Source organism: Hylobates moloch, unplaced genomic scaffold (genome assembly GCF_009828535.3).
Source record: "Hylobates moloch isolate HMO894 unplaced genomic scaffold, HMol_V3 SCAFFOLD_5, whole genome shotgun sequence".
Taxonomy (NCBI): Eukaryota; Metazoa; Chordata; class Mammalia; order Primates; family Hylobatidae; genus Hylobates; species Hylobates moloch.
In genome coordinates this window covers 105764193-105774584 of record NW_026652280.1, presented here as the reverse complement: position 1 = coordinate 105774584, position 10392 = coordinate 105764193, and the positions used below count along the sequence as shown (strand labels likewise).

Sequence of the window (10392 nt, the reverse complement as noted above, 5' to 3'; positions counted from 1 at the left end):
TTTGTAGGTCAGGCGCAGTGGCTTAGGTCTGTAATCCCAGTGCTTTGGGAGGATGAGGCAGGAGGATTGCTTGAGGCCAGGAGTTTGAGACCAGCCTGGTCAACACAGTGAGACCCCTCTCTACAAAAAACAAACAACATTTATGCAGCATACTAGCCAGCACCAGCATCACAAACTCAGAAGCTGTTTTGGGTTTGATTGTAGCTGCTACGAGGAGCTTCCCCAGGGTGAATGTCAATCCTGTCCTTGGCCAACTGTCTTTATGGTTGTTCCTTTCCTTACAAGTGTCCAGGTTCAGTCTCGTGATAGAGTGGCAACATAATGTATGTTTATATTTATGGTGTCTCAGATACAGTGTAGGAGAAAACCTTCTAAAGTGAGTCTGTTTATCTTATTTCTTAGAAATACAAATGGAGTCCAGTGAATAAGTGCTTAAAGGGTGTTTATAGTCTTCTCTCACTCAAAAGTTTTGTTTATGATACATTCTTTCCTCTCTACTTGCCCCACCCCCTACTTCAGAGTCATAGTTTCATCTAAATGCTACTTAGCTGTTTTTTTTTTTTTTTTTTTTTTTTTTTTTTTTTTTTTTTTTTTTTTTTGAGACAGCCTCTATCGCCCAGGAGCATGATTTCAGCTGACTGCAACCTCCACCTGCCGGGTTCAAGCGAGTCTCCTGCCTCGGCCTCCAGGTAGCTGGGACTATAGGTGCACGACCACCACACCCTGGCTAATTTTTGTGTTTTTAGTAGAGACACAGTTTCACCATGTTGGCCAGGCTGGTCTCGAGCTCTTGACCTCAAGTGATCCGCCTGACTCGGGCTCCCAAAATGTTGGGATTACAGGCGTGAGCCACCGCTTCCCGCCTAAATGCTACTTAGTTTTCCTTGCTGATTTTGCTGTGTGTTTATGGTTTTGTTTTCGTTTTTGGCCATATTTCAGTGCTGGGAAGAGCAGGTGCCTAGTTTTTTTTCCAGCCAACATCAGAGCCTGCAGAACTCTTTTACCATAGAGAGGGAGTCTGGAATTGAGCCAGTATGTGTGTGACCAGTGGTGTGTTGTTGAAGGTGATGCCTTGTTGAGTATTCCGTCCTTAGCTTTTTTGATCTTTAAGTTGCTATTAACTATTTTGCCTTTAAGAGTGAGAAGTTGGCCAGGCGTGGTGGCTCACGCCTGCAATCCCAACACTTTGGGAGTCCAAGGCAGGCAGATCGCTTGAGCTCAGGAGTTCGAGACTAGCCTGGGCAACATGGAGAAACCCCGTCTCTAACAAAAAATAAAAAAATTTGCCGTGTGTGGTGGCATGCACCTGTAGTCCCAGCTATTCAGGAGGCTGAGGTAGGAGGATTGCCTGACCCCAGGAAGCAGAGGTTGCAGTGAGCTAAGATCGCACCGTTGCACTCCAGCCTGGGCAACAGAGCCAGACCCTGTCTCAAAAAAAAAAAAAAAAAAAGAGTGAGAAGACAGTCTAAATTTCCACAATTGATTATATCTTTTCTTCTCACCTTTAAGTCCTTACTTCAAAGGGATAATTTGAAAGGCTGAATAGGTGTTTTTCTAAGCCTTAGTTAATGCCTGGAGAAGTTTCTTGATCTTTTTGGTGTGATATATTATTTGTCATGTCTGATTTGTAAATTGAGGCCTAACACAATTGAGTATAACCGGATTCTTCCTAAATATATCCAAGGTTCTCTGCTGAATGTCCTGGAGGTGATAGGGAGTGATATGTGGTTCCTGCCCTTAAGGATCTTACAGCTTTTGGGGAAAGACAAGGCAAACATGGAAAAAGTAACAGCATAAAGGGAATGAGGATATGTGCTTTAGGATTCAGAGAGGGGAATTTCTTTTTTTTTTTTTTTTTTTGAGACAGAGTCTCGCTGTCGCCCAGGCTGGAGTGCAGTGGCACGATCTCGGCTCACTGCAGGCTCCGCCCCCCCGGGGTTCACGCCATTCTCCTGCCTCAGCCTCCCGAGTAGCTGGGACTACAGGCGCCCGCCACCTTGCCCGGCTAATTTTTTGTATTTTTAGTAGAGACGGGGTTTCACTGTGTTAGCCAGGATGGTCTCGATCTCCTGACCTCCCGATCTGCCCGCCTTGGCCTCCCAAAGTGCTGGGATTACAGGCATGAGCCACCGCGCCCGGCCTCAGAGAGGGGAATTTCATAGCATTGGTGTGGCCAGTGGGATTTAAATTGAGTTTTGAGGGATAGGTGCATTTCAGATTGAGAATTCCAAAGACTGTGAGGTAGCAAAAGGAAGAGGGAGTTGATGAAGAAGGGAGAAACATTTAATAAATCATGTTTTTTTCACAACTAAAAGTTGTGTACTAATTTTTTTTTTTTTTTTTTTTTTTTTTGAGACAGAGTCTCGCTCTGTCGCCCAGGCTGGAGTGCAGTGGTGCAATCTCGGCTCACTGCAAGCTCCGCCTCCCGGGTTCCCGCCATTCTCCTGCCTCAGCCTCTCCGAGTAGCTGGGACTACAGGCGCCCGCCACCACGCCTGGCTAATTTTTTTGTATTTTTAGTAGAGACGGGGTTTCACCGTGGTCTCGATCTCCTGACCTCGTGATCCGCCCGCCTCAGCCTCCCAAAGTGCTGGCATTACAAGCGTGAGCCACCGCGCCTGGCCTGTATACTAATTTTTTATAGCGTACAGCATGATTTGATATATGTATAACTGAATGGTTAAATCAAGCTATTTAACATGCATTACCTCTCATACTTATTTTTGCATGGTGAGAACACTTAAAATCTACTGTCTTAGCAATTTTCAAATATACATTATATTCCCTTTTTTTTTTGAGACAGAGTCTTACTCTGTCGCCAGGCTGGAGTGCAGTGGTGCGATCTCGGCTCACTACAACCTCCACCTCCTGGGTTCAAGCAATTCTCCTGCCTCGGCCTCCCAAGTGGTGGGGACTACAGGCACGTGCCACTGTGCCCAGCTAATTTTTGTATTTTTAGTAGAGACGGGGTTTCACCATGTTGGCCAGGATGGTCTCCATCTCGACCTTGTGATATGCCCACCTCGGCCTCCCAAAGTGGTGGGATTACAGGCGTGAGCCACCACACCCGGCCTCTTTTTTTCTTTTAAATAGAGACAGAATTTATTCTGTCTTGTTGCCTAGGCTGTTCTTGAATTTGTGGGCTCAATCTATCCTCCCACTATATCCTCCTGAGTAGTAGTAGATAGGTGTGTTCCACCATGCCTGGCTAATTTTTTTTTTCTTTTTTGTAGAGGTGGGATTTTGCCATGTTGCCCCGGCTGGTCTCAAATTTCTGGGCTTAAGCAATCTGCCCGCCTCAGCCTCCCAAAGTGCTGGGGTTACAGGCATGAGCCATTGTGGCTAGCCTGATATGTGGTTTTTGTTTTTAATTCTGTTTATGTGATGAATCACATTTATTGATTTGCCTACGTTGAACTAACCTTGCATCCTAGGAGTAAAGACTACTTGATTGTGGTAGATTAGCTTTTAACTTTTATTTATTTATTTTTTTCAGACGGAGTCTCGCTCTTTTGCCCAGGCTGGAGTGCAGTGGAATGAGCTCAGCTCACTGCAACCTCTGCCTCCTGGGTTCAAGCGATTCTCGTGCCTCAGCCTCCCAGGGACCTAGGATTACAGGTTTGCACCACTAGGCCTGGCTAATTTTTGTATTTTCGGTAGAGATGGGGTTTCCCCATGTTGGCCGGGTTGGCCTTGAAATCCTGACCTCAAGTGATCTGCCTGCCTTCGCCCCGGAAAGTGCTGAGATTACAGGTGTGAGCCACCACACTGGCCTGTATTAGCTTTTTAATGTGCTGCTGGTTCAGTTTGTTAGTATTTTATTTATAATTTTTCTGTCTGTGTTAATTAGGGATATTGGCCCAGAGTTTTCTTTTTTCATTGTGTCTTTGCCAGGTTTTGGTATCAGAATGCTGCTGGCCTTATGGAATGGGTTAGGGAAGAGTCCCTCCTCGATTTTTTGGAATAATTTCAGTAGGATTGGTACCAGCTCTTCTTCGTGTGTCTGGTAGAATTTGGCTGTGAGTCCATCTGGTCCAGGGCCTTTTCTGGTTCGTAAGTTTTTTATTTTTCATTATTTTTTGAGACAGGGTCTCACTGTATTGCCCATACTGGAGTTCAGTGGCATGATCATGGCTCACTGCAGCCTCGACTTCCCAGACTCAGGTGATCCTCCCACCTTAGCCTCCTGAGTAGCTGGACCTACGGGTATGTGCTATCACACCTGGCTCATTTTCTGTTTTTTTTTTTTTTTTTTTTTTTTTTTGAGAGATAAGGTTTCGTCATGTTGCTCAGGCTGGTCTCGGAACTCCTAGGCTCAAGCGATCCGCCTGCCTTTGCCTCCCAAAGTGCTGGGATTGTAGGCATGAGCCATGGCCCTGGCCAGGTTTTTTATTACTGATTCAATTTTGGAACTCATCATTGGTCTGTTCAGAATTTCAGTTTCTTCTTGGTTCAGTCTTGTGAGGTTGTATGTTTCCAGGAATTTATCTGGAATTTTAGGTTTTCTAGTTTGTGTGCATAAAGGTGTTTGTAATAGTCTCTGAGGGTTTTTTGTATTTCTGTGGGATTGGTGGTAATGTCAGTTTTGTCATTTCTGATTGTGTTTATTTAGATCGTCTCTCTTTTTTTCTTTATTAATCTAGCTAGTGGTCTATCAATTTTGTTTATTTTTTGAAAGAACCAACTTTTGGTTTCTTTATCATTTATTTGTATGGATTTTCGCGTCTCAATTTCATTCAGTTCAGCACTGATTTTGGTTATTTCTTCTGTTGGCTTTGGGGTTGGTTTGTTCTTGTTTTTCTAGTTTCTCTAGGTGTGATGTTAGGTTGTTAATTTGAGATCTTTCTAGCTTTTTGATGTAAGTGTTTAGTGCTATAAACTTTCCTCTTAATACTGCTTTAACTGTGTCCTAGTGATTCTGGTATGCTGTATCTTTGTTTTCATTAGTTTCAAAGAACTTTCTGATTTCTCCCTTAATTTCATTTTTTACTGAAAAGTCATTCAGGAACAAGTTGTTTCATTTCCATGTAATTGTATAGTTTTGAGAGACCTTTTTAGCATTGATTTCTATTTTAATTGCGCTATGGTCTGAGTGGTTGGTATGATTTTGGTTTTTTTGCCTATGCACTTCTCAAAAGAAGACATATATGCGGCCCAATAAGCATATGAAAAAATGCTCAGCATCACTAATCGTCAGAGAAATGCAAACCAAAACCACAGCGAGATACCATCTCACACCAGTCAGAATAGCTATTATTAGAAAGTCAAAGAATAACAGTTGTTGGCAAGGTTGTGGAGAAAAGGGATTGCTTATACGCTGCTGGTGAGAATGTAAATTAGTTCAGCCACTGTGGAAGGCAGTTTGATTTCCCAAAGAACTTAAAACAGAACTACCATTCTGCCCAGCAATCCATTACTGGTTATATACCCAAAGGAATATAAATCGTTTTACCAAAAAGACATGTGCACTTGTGTGTTTATTGTGGCACTATTCACAAGAGCAAAGACATGGAATCAACCTAGATGCCCATCAGTGGTGGACTTAAAAAAGAAAATGTGGTACATATACATCATGGGATACTATGCAGCTATTTAAAAACAAAACAAAACCGAAATCATGTCCTTTGCAACAACATGGATGCAGCTGGAGGTCATTATCCTAAGTGAATTAAAGCAGGAACAGAAAGCCAAGTACCACGTGTTCTCACTTAAAGGTGGGCGTTTATTTTTTTTTTTTATTTTTTATTTTTTTTTTTGAGATGGAGTCTTGCTGTCGCCCAGGCTGGAGTGCAGTGGTGCGATCTCGGCTCACTACAAGCTCCGCCTCCCGCGTTCATGCCATTCTCCTCCCTCAGCCTCCTGAGTAGCTGGGACTACAGGCGCCCGCCACCGCGTCCAGCTAATTTTTTGTATTTTTAGTAGAGATGGGGTTTCACCATGGTCTCGATCTCCTGACCTCGTGATCCACCCGTCTCGGCCTCCCAAAGTGCTGGGATTACAGGCCTGAGCCACCGCGCCCGGCCTAAAAGTGGGAGCTTAACATTGAGTACACATGGGCATAAACATGGACACGAGGGCTTACTTGAGGTGGTAAGGGTAAGAGGAGGATGAGGGTCAAAAAATTACCTATCTTGGCCGGGCGCGGTGGCTCACGCTTGTAATCCCAGCACTTTGGGAGGCCGAGGCGGGCGGATCACGAGGTCAGGAGATCGAGACCACGGTGAAACCCCGTCTCTACTAAAAGTACAAAAAATTAGCCGGGCGCGGTGGCGGGCGCCTGTAGTCCCAGCTACTCGGAGAGGCTGAGGCAGGAGAATGGCGTGAACCCGGGAGGCAGAGCTTGCAGTGAGCCGAGATTGCGCCACTGCACTCCAGCCTGGGCGACAGAGCGAGACTCCGTCTCAAAAAAAAAAAAAAAAAAAAAATTACCTATCTTATACTATGCTCAGTTGCTGGGTGATGAAATAATCAGTACACCAAATTCCAGTGACACAGTTTATCCATGTAACAAATGTACATATGTGCCCCCAAACCTAAAATCAAAAAAATATAGAAAACAGCAAAATGAAGGACCTAAAACCCAAAAACCATTTATAGTCAATATATAAAAAGGCTTAATACCCCAGTCAAAATCAGATATGGATAAATTTTGTAAAAACAAAGTAAACAAAGAGGGTACTGACTCTTGTGATAGTTGGATACCAAGAACCATCACTCACTGGGGCATGCTGTGGCTCACACCTGTTATACCAACACTTTGGGAACCCAAGGCAGGAGAGGATTGCTTGAGCCCAGGAGTTTGGCACTAGCCTGGGCAACAAAGTGAGACCCTATCTTTACAAAAATTAAAAAAAATTAGCCAGGGGTGGTGGTGTGTGTCTGTGGTCCTAGCTACTCAGGAGGCTGAGGTGGGGAAGATCGCTCAAGCCTGGGAGGTTAAGGCTGCAGTGAGCTGTGACTGTGCCATTACACTCCAGTCTGGGTGACAGAGCAAGAGCTTATCTCAAAAAAGAAAAAGACTCCATGATTTAATCTAATCAACTTCAAAAACCCAACTCATTCCTCCACATGCCCTGTGCCTTGGCCATAGCATTTACCTCACCATTCTTCTATGCGTTATCTATTTTTAGACCTCTGTCTCCCTTTGTTTAAAATGTTCTCCCAGCCTCGACAACATAGCAAGACCCTGTCTCAACAAAAAAAAATAAAAATTAGCTGAGTATGGTCGCATGTGCTTGTAGTCCTAGCTACTTGGGAGGCTGAGGTGGAAGAATTACTTGAGCCCAGGATATTTGAGGTTACAGTGAGCTATGGTTGTGCCACTGTACTCCAGCCTGGGCAACAGAGACCCAGTCTGGATGAGAGAGAAGAGAGAGGGGAGAGAGGAGAGAAAAAAGAAAAAAGAGAGAGAGAAAGAAAGAACCCATCACCTATGAGTGCTGTCCTCACTGAACACCAGAGGCTGGGTATTGAGTTTACATCAGCTTTTAATGAGCTCTCACAAGGTTCTTCACCCATTCAATGGGAAGGACTGCTTCAGAGCCATAATTGTGTTCAATGGGACTAGGTTGCAAGGTTTAATAACTCTTCTTTTTAAAATTTTGTTACTTTATTATTTCACCTTTTTTTTAAAGCCACATGTAGGCTGAATTCATTTAATTTGATAGAATAACACTCCTTACTGCTAATCCTGATCAGTTTTAGCTTTGTGTGTCTTTGGGTTGGATCCACTCAGATAAGAGGACAAAAGAGGGCCGGGCATGGTGACTAGCGCCTGTAATCCCAGCACTTTGGGAGGCCAAGGTGGGCGGATCACCTGAGGTCAGGAGTTTAAAACCAGCCTGGCCAACGTGGTGAAACCCCCGTCTCTACTAAAAATACAAAAATTAGCCTGGCGTGGTGGTGGGCGCCTCTAATCTAAGCAATTTAGTGATTTGAGCTGGGCTCGGGAGGCTGAGGCAGGAGAATCGCTTGAAAACCCGGGAGGCGGAGGTTGCAGTGAGCCGAGATCGCGCCATTGCACTCGCAACAAGAGCAAGACTCCATCTCAAAAAAAAAAAAAAAAAAAAAACCATTCAAAAAGAGGACAAAAGCTTCATTTGGAAAGAAGATATTAAGAAATAAGGAGAAATCATGAAGGGAATTTTAAAATGAAAACATTTAGTGGCATTGTTTTCTGTTAGGTTTCAAAAAAGTCTCCATTCCAAGTGAGTAGTGGTTTAGGAATTTGTTTCTCCTTATTAAAAGTGTTTTCCTATTTACAGTGAAAATAACTTTAGTAAAATTTTGTGAGTACTAAACTTGGATTTTAAAATCAGAAATTTCGATTATATAGTCTGGAGCCTCAGGATTTTAAGTTTCTGTAGGATTGGGTAAAATGCCATTGTAGATTTTTTGGTCATCAGATGATAGGATAAATACTTAAAATAACTTCAGATTATTATTTTCAAAACCATAGCAGAAACTCCTACCTTACCTATCTTATTGAGAGACAATGTGAAGCCAAGACTAATGGAGTTAGTATGATACGTTAATGATGAATGACTGGGTAGTACACCACAGAGGGCTGTGTCATGGAGTGTAAAGGTGTTATTCCATTCCTACACCCTACCATCTGTCTTTCCCCATTAAATCAAGGTCAGGGAATGTTACCTTATGCGATTAAATCTGGTAGAGTCGTCATTAAACAGGTGAGATAAATCATATGCAGAGTAACCTACTTTTGGTATTGATGAGACTAAGGTGGTTCTTAAGTATTTTATGGAGATCAGGGTATCTTCCTAAATCCAGATGAAGAGATCAGGTTAAGGACTGCTCGCCTTCAGGCTCCACCTGAAGAAACTATGTAGTAGGCCTCTCTCCCTCTATCTTCTTATGTTATCATCTTCTTTGATATAATAAAATGTTTTCCTTATCTATAAGTAATGTTATCTAGTTTGGCTCTACCAGGTGCTACAGAAGGCATTCATCATTGCATTGTACTTGTAATAACTCTAATACAGGAAAATGTTCAAACCACCCATAATAAAAGTAGCTAAAAAGCAGATTTCTTAAAGACTTTGTGACCCTTTAAGCTCACTGACCTTTCTAAGTTGCATGATTCTTAGAAAGGTCCCAGAGAGGTGTCTATCTGGTGCTGTATAGCAGTTGCTAATTAAATTTTTTTAATTGAATGATTGATATGAGTTGAACACCCAGTAATTATATTTAAAAAGTAATGACTTCAGTATTTTGAGGTCTTTAAAAGGCTACAGTGGTACAAAATGCAGGTGCTACCATGTGAAATTTGAACATACAGTGTCAGTACATATATTCACTGCAATATCTAGAAATAAATATGTATTCTTATAGGTAGTGGCTAGTTTAGCCTTGTAATTCTACTGATAAATATAAATGTATATATTGGGGAAATTTGTGGGACTTTTTCAGTATAAGGAAGAAAAACATCTGAAAATTGAACTCACTGCAGAAGAAATTTTTTGTATTTTCGGGGGAAGCACCAACTAGATGTGCTCACACTTTCTATTTATGTTTAGTTGCCTCTTTTTTTTTTTTTTTTTTTTTAAACGGAGTTTCCCTCTTTCACCCAGGCTGGAGTGCAGTGGCTTGATCTCGGCTCACTGCATCCTCTGCCTTACAGTTTCAAGCGATTCTCCTGCCTCAGCCTCCCGAGTAGCTGGAATTACAGGCGCCTGCCACCACGCCTGGCTAATTTTTGTTTTTTTATTAGAGACGGGGGTTTCACCATGTTGACCAGGTTGGATCTCTTCACAGCCTAATGAGCAATAAATGAGATAGCCTAGAGCAGTGGTTTTCAATTTCAGATAGTTTTGTTTCCCAGGGAACGTTTGGCAAAGTCTGTAGACAATGTTTTTTTCTTTTTTTTTGGAGACAGAGTCTGACTTTGTTGCCCAGATTGGAGTGCAGTGGCGTGATCACAGCTCACTGCAGCTTCCACCTCCCGGGCTCAAGCATCCTCCCACCTCAGCCTCCCAACTAGCTGTGCCACCACACCTGGCTAATTTTTTAATTTTTTGTAGAGACAGAGTCTCACTGTGTTGCCTAGGCTGGTGTCAAACTCCTGGCCTCAAGCAGTCCTGCTTCGGCCTCCCAAAGTATTGGGATGGTAGGCGTGAGCCACCACACCCAGCCTGTAGACATTTTTGATTTTCATAACTAGGGGCTGGAGGAGGGTTGCTACTGTCATCCAGTGGGTAGAGGCCAGAGATGCTGCTGAACATGCTGCAGTGCACAGGATAGACCCCTCAAAACAAAGAATTATATTGGGCCCAAAAAGGTAAGAGGGCTGAGGTTGAGAAACCCTGGGATAGATAAAGGGATAGTCAGTGTCATCTTGTGCTAATTGTGTTTAAGGTTTTGTTTTGGTGTAGGG

The 10392-nt window shown here is 43.1% G+C and overlaps 1 protein-coding gene across 1 annotated transcript in view; it reads left to right on the top strand.

Annotated features, from left to right (window-relative positions):
* Nucleotides 1-10392, top strand: part of RNF115 (ring finger protein 115) — a 92724-nt gene that overhangs the window by 1192 nt on the left and 81140 nt on the right. The gene's annotated exons all lie outside the window — the stretch shown is intronic.